Source organism: Otolemur garnettii, unplaced genomic scaffold (assembly GCF_000181295.1).
Source record: "Otolemur garnettii isolate 467f Iridium unplaced genomic scaffold, OtoGar3 scaffold00029, whole genome shotgun sequence".
Taxonomy (NCBI): domain Eukaryota; kingdom Metazoa; phylum Chordata; class Mammalia; order Primates; family Galagidae; genus Otolemur; species Otolemur garnettii.
Genome location: NW_003852424.1, coordinates 3,523,038 through 3,533,668, shown reverse-complemented (window position 1 = coordinate 3,533,668; position 10,631 = coordinate 3,523,038). Strand labels below are relative to the sequence as shown.

The window sequence follows — 10,631 nt, the reverse complement described above, 5'->3', positions numbered from 1 at the left end:
CTTGGCTGCCCACCACTAGCACCCCATCCACTCTCCCAGGTTCTTGTTGCTTCTAGTCATTGACTTTCCCCCTTCCCTTCTTAGGGAACACCAAGTTTAAAGAAAATTAGGATATGTTTGTGCCACATCATGGAGGTTGCCAAAGGTGCTGTGACCATACATATGAAGCATACCCCACAGAATGACACGCATGGTCTCTCCTCTTCCCTCATACATACACTCAACACACACCCACATGCACAAAACGCTACACACCCACAGAGCCCACACTCACAGCATTGAGGCAGAGGGGTGTCTGTTAGCCTCCCCCAACTCCAGACTACAATTGGTACACTCAGTCCTGACTTACTAAAGGCCCAACATAACAATGAATACAACACAGCTCTGTCACCAAATGTCATACAGTCTCTAGCACTGAAGGGAAAAAGGCAATGCATGGCAAGGGGCAAGGCCTGAGGGAAGCCCTGAGCACTCTTAAGTGCACAGGAGGACTCCCACCTGGACCCTGGAAAGGACAGCCCCTGACTTGAGTCTTGAAGGACAAGAAAGTTTAGGGGGACAGGTGGGGAAGGGTAGCCCAGAACAAAGTGACAGCTCCTGGAAAGAAACACTATCCCTGCTTTCCAGGCCCTCCCCATCTTGTCAAACTTCTCATTCATGAGCTAAGAGTTTTGCTCACTAAAATCCAAAAAGTTTCCATAGAACAAGAAGGATAATATCTCCCCTGCTGGGGAAATTGTCAGGAGTCCAGGAGCTAGCGTTTGGGGTTGTAAGCCCCCTTCCCTGCAAAGGCCCTCCAGCCGCCATCTCCCACCCCAATGCATCCCGCACTGGTAGTTCCTCAGTTCTCAGCCACGGTGTTGCCCTTTTTGCTTTTTCAAATCTCCAGATTTCAGCTTTGCAGTAATTTCACACACACACACACACACACACACATAGGCACCCAAGAACACTGCACGCACTCACACACTTAGTCCTCCAACCAGGTCAATTATTTCTTCCAAGAGAACCCCTCATCTTCCCAACTGCTCTCACCTCTACTGAGTCTCTAAAGCAACAGTCCAAATCCTTTAGCTTGACTCTCTGGTCCTCCTGTTCGTCAGACAGCTGCTTCTTCTAGTGCAGTGCCAGCCGCATCCCCCGAGGCACCATGGTGAAAGTGAAGGTTAGAATAAATGGCTTTGGTTGTATTGGGCACCTGGTCACCAGGGCTGCTTTTAACTCTGGTAAAGTAGATGTTGTCACCATCAATGACCCTTTCATTCACCTCAACTACATAGTCTATATGTTCCAGTATGATTCCACCCATGGCAAATTCCATGACACTGTCAAGGCTGAGAACGGGAAGCTTGGTCATCAGTGGAAATCCCATAACCATCTTCCAGGAGTGAGATCCCACCAAAATCAAATAGGACAAGGCAGGCACTGACCACATGATGGAGTCTACTGGCACCTTCGCCACCATAGAGAAGGCTGGGGCTCACCTGTAGAGGGTGTGCCAAAAGGGCCATCATCTTTGCCCCTTCTGCTGATGTCCCCATGTTTGTGACAGGTATGAACCACAGGAAGTATGAAAACAGCCTCAGCATTGTCAGCAATGCCTCCTACACCACCAACTGCTTAGCCCTCTTGGCCAAGGTCATGCATGACAACTACAGCATTGTGGAGAGAATCATGACCACAGTGCATGCCATCACTGCCACCCAGAAGACTGTGGATGGCCCCTCTGGGAAGTTGTGGTGTGATAGTCTCAGGGATCTCCAGAGCATCATCCTTCCTCAACTGGTGCAGCCAAGGCTGTGGGCAAGGTCATCTCTGAGCTGAATAGGAAGCTCACTGGCATGACCTTCTGTGTCCCCACTGCCAATGTGTTGGTCGTGAATCTCACCAGCTGTCTGGAGAAGGCTGCCAAATATGATGATATCAAGAAGGTGGTGAAGCAGGCATCAGAGGGCCCCCTCAAGGGCATCCTGGGCTACACCGAGCACTAGGTCATCTTCTCTGACTTCAGCAGTAATATCCATTCTTCCACCTTTGATGCTGGGGCTGGCATTGCCCTCAACGACCACTTTGTCAAACTCATTGCCTGGTATGACAATGAATTTGGCTACAGTAATAGGGTGGTGGACCTTACGGTCCACATGGCCTCGAAGGAGTAAGAGCCCCGGACCACTAGCCCCAGCCAGAGCACAGCTGCTGGGGTGCCCCTGCCCCTGCCTACTCAGTCCCCCACCCCACTGAGAATCTCCCCTCCACACAGTTTCCACACCAGACCTCTGAAGAACAGGAGAGGCCTAGGGAGCCCCACCTTGTCATGTAACATCAATAAAGTTCTCTGAATACAAAAAAAAGAAAAAAACAAAGATGTTAGCTTAAAATATATGTGTGTGTGTGTCCTGGAAATTTATTGAAAATCCAGAATTCTGAGCCCCACTCAAGGCAATTTTACCTTTTCTAGCCCTGGAGCCAGAAGTTTGCAATTTGAAGAGCTGACTTTGACGCAGAGGGTACAGGATCGCACCTCCCCTCCTCTTCCCTGAGATGTGTTTCTTTGCTCCCTGTGCTTGCCAGGTGTGGAGCTCTTTGGATACCAGAAGGTACCACAGGCTGGTCTCTGACTATCTGGGGTTTTGCTGCTTCGCAGAGAAAAAGCCACATTAAGGCACCCTTGAGAGTCATTTCCATCAGTCATGTGCTCATGACATGTCATTAAGGCACTTAGATGCCTAAGTGGAACTGGCATTGTTGACCGCTTTAGACCATCTAACAACTCGCCTGCCCAGGCAACACCACCCTGCTCCTCTCCTGCAGAGTGTTGCCTGCTGAGACCTCCAGCAGGAGTTAATGTGTTTCTTTTCAGAGGTTCTATAACTCAAAAGTCCTTTTTCACACCCAATGATCCAAATTATGGGTTTTATCCTGTTTGCCAAAGTTATCTGGCCACATGTCAGGATCAAAGCTTATACCCAGGGTACCCACCACTGCCCAGTTTGGGTGTTTTTGACCACAAGAGGCACACAATCTGAATTGAAACAGCTTTAATATGGACATTCATTACTTCCTATAACAAGGCATCCAGCAAGGGTATCATCAAAGATTGTGGGGATCCTTAACTTCCCTTCCCCCTGGTCCCTGGGAGGTCCAAGGGTGGATGCCAACAGAGGCCTTCCATTAGACAGGTAGGCTATGTCCACTAAGTGGACTGGAAGGAGAACGTTCTTACACTGCAGGACCGAGAAGTCCTCCCACATGAGGAGCTTCTGGTACTTTTCTGATTGGGCCAAGGGTGGATCTGTGTCCACCCCTCAACTCAGCTCAGTCACCAAGCTGAGAGTCTGCCACAGGCTGGCTCCCTATTCACACTTCCTGCCACCCACAGCTGTACCCCAGAGGCAGGAGGAGTTAACAAAACCAGGGGCCCTTTGAAAGAAAGCAGGGAACCTGGATGCTGGGTGGTTGGCACCAGCTCCTATAACGTGGACTCATCTCTAGGCCAACCTGGGACCAGACCCTCTTGGCAGATGCTCAGAAGCTGGTGCATGCTCGGTGCAGTGCCTCTCTCCAGAAAGAAGGGGCTCATCAGGAAGCATCATGGGAAGATCTAGGCAAAGCCAGTTTCCCCCATTGCTAGGCTTTTCATCAGTCAAAAGGATTTCCAGGTCTTTTTAATTGCTTTGCTCTAAGCACCTGATTAAACATTAATGAAAGGTCATGGTCATAGAGCTAGAGAAATCCTGACACAATCCCTTTCCTTCTCTGAGCTTCAAGAAGCCTCCTGTTGCAATGCCCTGTTTCCTCTCTTTCCTGCCTCCCCCTTTGCTGTTGAAGGGCCCGTGGACAATCTGCCAGTGAGTCCTCCTTGCTTTGGCTTGTAGGAACATTCCTCAGGGTTGCAGGCATCTGTGGCTCTAGTTTAGAGAGTTTTGTTTCTCCACAAAGCACTTACAGCCCAGAAGAAATGGATGGGCAATGTGATGGGATTTCTGCATTCAAGGCCACCTTTCCTGTAGGTTAGTATTATTGATCACCCACACTTCAGGGCCTGACAGATAATCAATAGACCCTGTGACCCAGATATGTGACTTGGCCTGTGGGGCCTTTAAAAACAAGAAGTGAACATGGCAACTCTGGTTCACGCTTTTCATACACGAGAATTACATTTTTTTTCCCCAGAGCTGCAAGGCTATTTCTGCTCAAATTACCCCAGCCATCTTAGGAATGCATAATCAGACCATTCTTTTCTTTTTTTTTTTTTTTTTCCTGGCATATAGTTCTGCAACCAACTCCAAGCCATTAAGAGCAAGCAACAGGCCAAACTTTGGAAAAAACTATTTATGCCCCACAAGAACTAGGCTCCCCGATCACCATTCTTTAGGAGGCACCATTAACCTTGCAGGCGAGAGATGTAAAAAGTAATGAAGGGGGAGGAGAATAAGAAGGGGGAAGATCCTGCTGGGGGAAGAGAGTGGAATGCAGAAGCCAAAAACACAAGGATTGTGGCTGGTGATAGCGGTATTGACATTCAGGCTGTGAACTGAATGAAATGGGGGTGGGAAAGAGTGGGAAAGACTCTCAAAGAGAAATAGAAGACCAAAACTTCTAAAACCATCATCTCCTCCAGAAAGCATGCTCTGACATACCACAAGCCACACCCCGTCTATACCACAAGGGCTGCAAGGCTATTTCTGCTCAAATTACCTCTGCCATCATAGGAATGCATAATCTACCTCCTCCGGGTATCATATTTGCCTGAACATATCTGTGTCGTGTGCATATGCATATAAAGACACACACACACACAGATATATATACACACCCTACTATTCCCCCAAGTCTAGGAGATTACTGAGGTTAAAGGCAGAAATTATAACCAGTTCACATCTAAATCCAAGTCCCAAACAAAACCCAGCCCCTGATAGACTGAATGAGGGAATGAAGGAATGAATGAGTGAATCAGTGATAAATTTACAAAAGAAATGAGTAAGTGAATAAAGGAATGAGTGAACTTATGAATGAGTAAATGAATGGAGAGTGGCATCCAACCAAACACAGAATATTAAGATGCTATTATCTTAGAAATCTACAAAGGATAACTGGTTAGGTGAAATTTAAAAAAAAAAAATAGATATTTGCATCCAAAGTTGAGTCCAAATCTTGGCTCCACTAGCAAAGTGATTTTAGGCAAGCTATTTAGCCTCACTGCACCACAGTTTTATCATCTGAGTAACGTAAATGATGCATGGCCCACCTTACGGAGTTTTAGTAATAATTAGGGATATGGTATGCTCAGTGCAGGGCACATGTTCAAGCAGTTGTAGCTATAATATTAACCAAGCCCTGCAGTGGAGGGGCATAGTCAAAGATGGGGCATCTGTTTTTAAGCCAGGAAGGACTAGCCTCACAAAGTACACCGAGGTCATTCTAAGATATCAGACTCCTGGGCCAAGTGGCCAAAGATAAGAGCCCACAACATCCCTCTTCCCAATTTTGAAAAGGCTAATAAATTCTAACCTTCTGATAGGCCAGGGGTCCTCAAACTTTTTAACCAGGGGGCCAGTTCACTGTCCCTCAGACCATTGGAGGGCCGGACTGTGGGCCCCGGGACAAGTCAGCTGTTAAGCAGGACAGACAGCAGTGGCAAAAACACCCAGCGGGCTAGATAAATGTCCTAGGCAGGCTGCATGTGGCCCACGGGCCGTAGTCTGAGGACGTCTATGATAGGCCATCAGTGAACATTCCCTTGAGGAATGTGAATGGATAAACCAGGAAAGGCCCAGACGCTGCCTCTGTGCAAATGAAGTTATCGTAAATATAATACTAAGACGCCAAAAGTGCCAACACTATGCTAGGCTGTGCTGCAGTAACAAACAGCTTCAGAATCTCCGTGCGGTAAAAATGACATTACATGTCCTTTGTAGGTCAGCGACGGGACTCTGCTCAGAGACGCAGGCTTACTGAACAGTTACCCTCCCCAGTGATGCTGACCTTCAGTGACAGAAGGAAAAAGAGCTCTAGGGGATAGGAGGAGGGGTCTCATAATGGCAATCCAATGTTCAGTCTGTAGATGACATGGTCCACACACAATCATTGTCTTGAGCTCATCACTTGGCACCACCCAACCACGAGGAGGGTCAGGAGGTACCACCCTGGCACATGACCAGAGTGGGAAGAAAGGGCAACACTTGGTGAATGGCACTTATGGGCACCACACACCACAAGAGAAGCCACAGCAGCTCTATCCAAACCAGCCCCAGGCAGTGGTGCCCACGAGAATGACTGAAAGACAAAGGAATCACACCCCTCCCACGATCTAACAGCTCTGAGTGGAAGGAGCATCATTGCATTGCAGAAGACAGCTTTGTTCTGCATTTAGCAAAGCGTAAGGGACTCAGAATTTCTTTACTGATCTCTTTAAAAATCAACTATATTCATATCAATTGGGCATCCACGTCATATCACAATACTGCCAGTATTGGGCAAGAACAGGGCAGAACCACTCAAAAATGTGAATTCTTGCACAGGAGTAGAGAAAGTGCTTCTTTCCTTAATTTGGAAGTGAGTTTTAAAATGCACAAAGCAGCAGAAAGTCTTCTTTCAGGTGTTCTGTGAGTTATTAACAGTAGCTCTGCCAGGCTAACAGGGAACTTAGGAAAGGACCTCATTTTCTAGGTCAAGATCATCAGGGAGTTTTACTGGCACTTTGCTTTCAGAAACTCTATGTAACCCATTCTCTGAGGCCTACATAAAATTAACTGGGCTCCTCATTCTTTGACAGGTGGAAGGCTCAGTGCTCCCCAAGATATCATGGGCCTCTTGGAACTTACAGGCATCAGCCCCCGATTGTGGGGCTTCTGTTCTCACCACCTCTTCCCTCCCGTTAGCCCAGGGAAACAGGAGTCAAGCACAAAGGCAGGATCCAACTGGTGCATCTGAACAGCACAGGGTGTGGAGCTCAAGAACAAGGCTTGGGACCCTGGAGAGGACCAGCTGTTTGGGGGCCTGTCAGAGAGTCTTGGGCTCCACAGAAGGAGCTAGATTTTATCCAGTCATTGATGCAAGGCCAGGGAAGGATTTAAACAAAGAATGGACCGTATTATACTTCAGAGTTTAGATGGGTCACACGGCAACTCCAGAAGTTGGCTCGGAAGTAGGCAAAGGTGGAGAGAGAGAGAGCTGGGAAGGGAGGCTCTTGCAGGACTCCTGGTGAGAAGACATGGGTCTGGCCCAGAGTGGAGGAAAGAGAGAGATGGGAGACTATTTGTGGAATAACTGGGAAAGTGAAGTCACAGGCCTCAGTGATTAAAAACAGGTGTACAGGAGAGGCAAGAGTTCAGAGTGCCCTGGAAATCAGCCGAGGCACAGTGTGTGGGTACACAGAATATTTCCAGAAAAGAGCCAGTTGCCCAGGCAAACAGAAGGTAGACGCTCCCTTGGGGACCAAGAGAAGACATGGCCAGCAAGGTTAGTCACCTGGAAGGTTGGGGGTGGCAGGGACTTTGTGTTGAGTTCTATAAGCAAGAAGGAATCCCTGAAGGTTTTAAGGAAAGAGATGTCAGGTTCGGGTGGCTTGTGCTGCCAGCTTGCCTGTCTAGACTGGGTAAACCAACAAGAAAGAGCCTCATGGGCTAAACTGCCTAAAAACACAGACAGCAGTGATTATATTAGGGATGCAATCATTTTAAAATACGTCCACAAATTCTGCAACACTGCTCCTTTCAAAGGGTGCAACCTAATTCCCCTCCCCTAAACTAAAGTGTGGGCTTGCTTACAACAGATAGAACATGGGGGAGAAACGGTGTCTAGCATTCAAGACTGGGTCTTGAAAGACATCGATCATCCTCCTTGCTCTTTCTCCCTCGTGGATCAGCTGCCCTGAGGGAAGACAGCCACCATGTCCTGAGGATGCTCAGCCCTGCACTGGGGGAGACAAATGTGGTGAGAATTTGAGGTCTCCTATCAAAAACTACAGAGAAACTGAGGCCTCCTACCATTACCCACATGAGTGCTCCTCCTCAGAAAAGGGTCCCCCCACCCTGGCCCAGACAAGCCTTCTGATGACTACAGCTCCAGCCAACATCCTGAATAAAACCTCATGAGATACCCTGAGCCAGAACCAGCCAGCTAAGATGTTCCCAAATTCCTGCCCCTCAGAACTGTGTGACATAATAAATGTTGGTTGTTTGTAGCCAATGCATGTTGGCTTAGTTTGATACACAGCAAATGGTTACTAAGGCAGTGAGATGCCCAGGGAAGAGCTGGAAGATGAAGGATAACGGGAAGGGAGGAAGAATACAGCCCAGACAGTCTTTGCCAAAGTTTAGAAAAGGCGTATGTGGTGCTGAAGGAGAGTGTTGGGAAGAGAAAGGAAGGGAACATCCACGTCTGATAAAACATGGGGATCTAGAGATTTCGGCAACCAGTTGATCACGAGATGGGCAGGGAGGAAAGATTTCAAAAATCATTCCACGGTTTGGAGCCTGAGTGACTTGAAAGGGACCTACGTGCCTTTGGAAATAGAAATTGTGTGGCTTTGTCATCATCGTCACCAACACGATTGTCCTCACCATTGTTAGCTTTGGTATTTAGAACAGTTACCCTTCTAAAAGGGGATATCTTCAAAAATGGCATGATCACACTTCAGAGGGATTCCAACCTCGCCATTTCGATTTTGAAACAGCCAAGGCATGTTCTGTGTCACTAAAGTTTCCATGTAGGTATTTTGTTTTCTAAAATACCTAAAATTACTTCCTGAGTATTTGAGGAACTTGAAGCAGGCGTGGCCTTTTTCAATAGTCAAATGAGCCAGATCAAGTCCTTTCTGGCAGCATCCTGTAGCACTTCAAACCACTCCACGTTGCCCAAGGAGAGAGCTCACATGCACATGGGCAGACAGCCGCCCGCCAGAATTCCCAGCTGGGACAAAAACTGCAAGAGCTGCATCGATTGAGCTATCAACACTTTGGAGTTGAGCAGAGACAAGAGGGACTCAGCTGGATGTGGGGGGGGAAAGCAGGAAGTGTTGACAGCATCTTCTGTAATGAATTCTTGAATCAGATGGTCCCCCTCTGCTGGATGTCAGGGCAGCAGATGTACATGCCCTCACCAAGGGTCAGATGCAACTAAACATTTGGCAGACGCTGAGGATAGCCCCCCAGATAAGATGCAAAGAAAGCTATTGGGGCCCTTTCCTTTGCCTCCCTATGAAGAGGTCCCAGAAACACCAAGGGGCTTTAGAGTTTACTGGAAAAGTAGAAAACCCTCTGGACGTTGGCCTGCAGCCAAATAAACTTATTCTCCCACACTGAAGTTACTTCAACGGAAGAGAAAGGCCGGTAAGAAAGAGACTAGTAAGGAAGGTCATTTTATTCTTTGTCTTGTTTGCAGATTTCTCCACCTAATTTGGTCAACGGCACCAAAGCAGAGTAACTATGACAAGCCCACCATGACATAAAGATAGTTTCTCCTTTGACTGGGGCTTTATTTGGGTCAATGACCTTCTCAACAGGCAGGTACTAAACACCTACTGTTGAGTTCCACAGCCCCTGACTGTGAGCCAGAGAAGCCCCCTGAACAGACCGCACGTCTGCAGACCGTGCTGCACGGGCTTACCAGGCTGGCTGCCCCTGCCCCACTGGATCTTTGATTCTCAATCAGGGTGACTGAGACACCCAGAGAACACCAGGCAACATCTATGGATAATTTTTGATTGCCAAAACCTCAGAAGTGAGAGAAGTGTTCCTGGCATCCAAGGGTTAGAGGCAGGGGTGCCACTAAACATGTCATAAGGCACAGGACAGCCTCTCTTGATGAAGAATTTGCCAGCCCAAAAGGTTATTGATGCTGAAGCTGAAGAACCCTGGCCTGGATTGAGAGGTCCACACAGACAGACACTGGGCCTTCTCTTGTTCCCTGTCTTGCTCGCGTCTCAGATACAGTGACTGGTTCACAGTAGGGCAGGACGGGATGAGGGAAAGGTAAGAACAGGAGAGAAGCGTGGAGGGAGGAAGACAGACACAGATCATACGGTCTGCAGAGACTGAAAGGCTAGATGGGGCTGGGAATGTGCGGCGGCCCCTGTAGTCCCAGCTACTGGGGAGGCTGAGGCAGGAAAATCACTTGAGCCCTGCACTTGTGCCACTGAGCCCTTGTGCCACTGCACTCTAGTCTGGGTAACAGAGGATGACTCTGTCTCTAAAATAATAAAACATTAAAAAACATTTTTTTAAGGCTCAATAAAGAGTCCTTACTAACTTTTGGCTTGCTATAGTCTCCTTGACAAAAAAGTTTTACCATCCTTCCAAAATGTTTCAGTTCAAGCCCGGTGTGGATATCCAGCCAGCTGTCCCTCCTAGCACATACTCTTAGTCAGTAGCCCCAGACCCTCCAGGTTCTCAGAGCCTCGGAAAAGGTGGTTGACCTTCCCCCTCCACCCTGGGTCTGCACCCACTGCGGCCATGAGCAGTCTTGCATGTTGAGCTCCACCGTCTTCACGAGAGCTCACTGCACACGCACACACATGCACACACATGCACACAGGGAACAATGGGCCAGACCACGTGGCACACTGCTCCCTCCTGGGCTAGTGACCTGACATGGTGTCATCCCCGGTGGAGTCCTGAGCCCTTACATCC

At 48.2% G+C, this 10,631-nt stretch overlaps 1 pseudogene; it reads left to right on the top strand.

Annotated features, from left to right (window-relative positions):
• Nucleotides 1-1,150: 1,150 nt before the first annotated feature.
• Nucleotides 1,151-2,159, top strand: LOC100954078 (annotated as a pseudogene).
• Nucleotides 2,160-10,631: the final 8,472 nt, after the last annotated feature.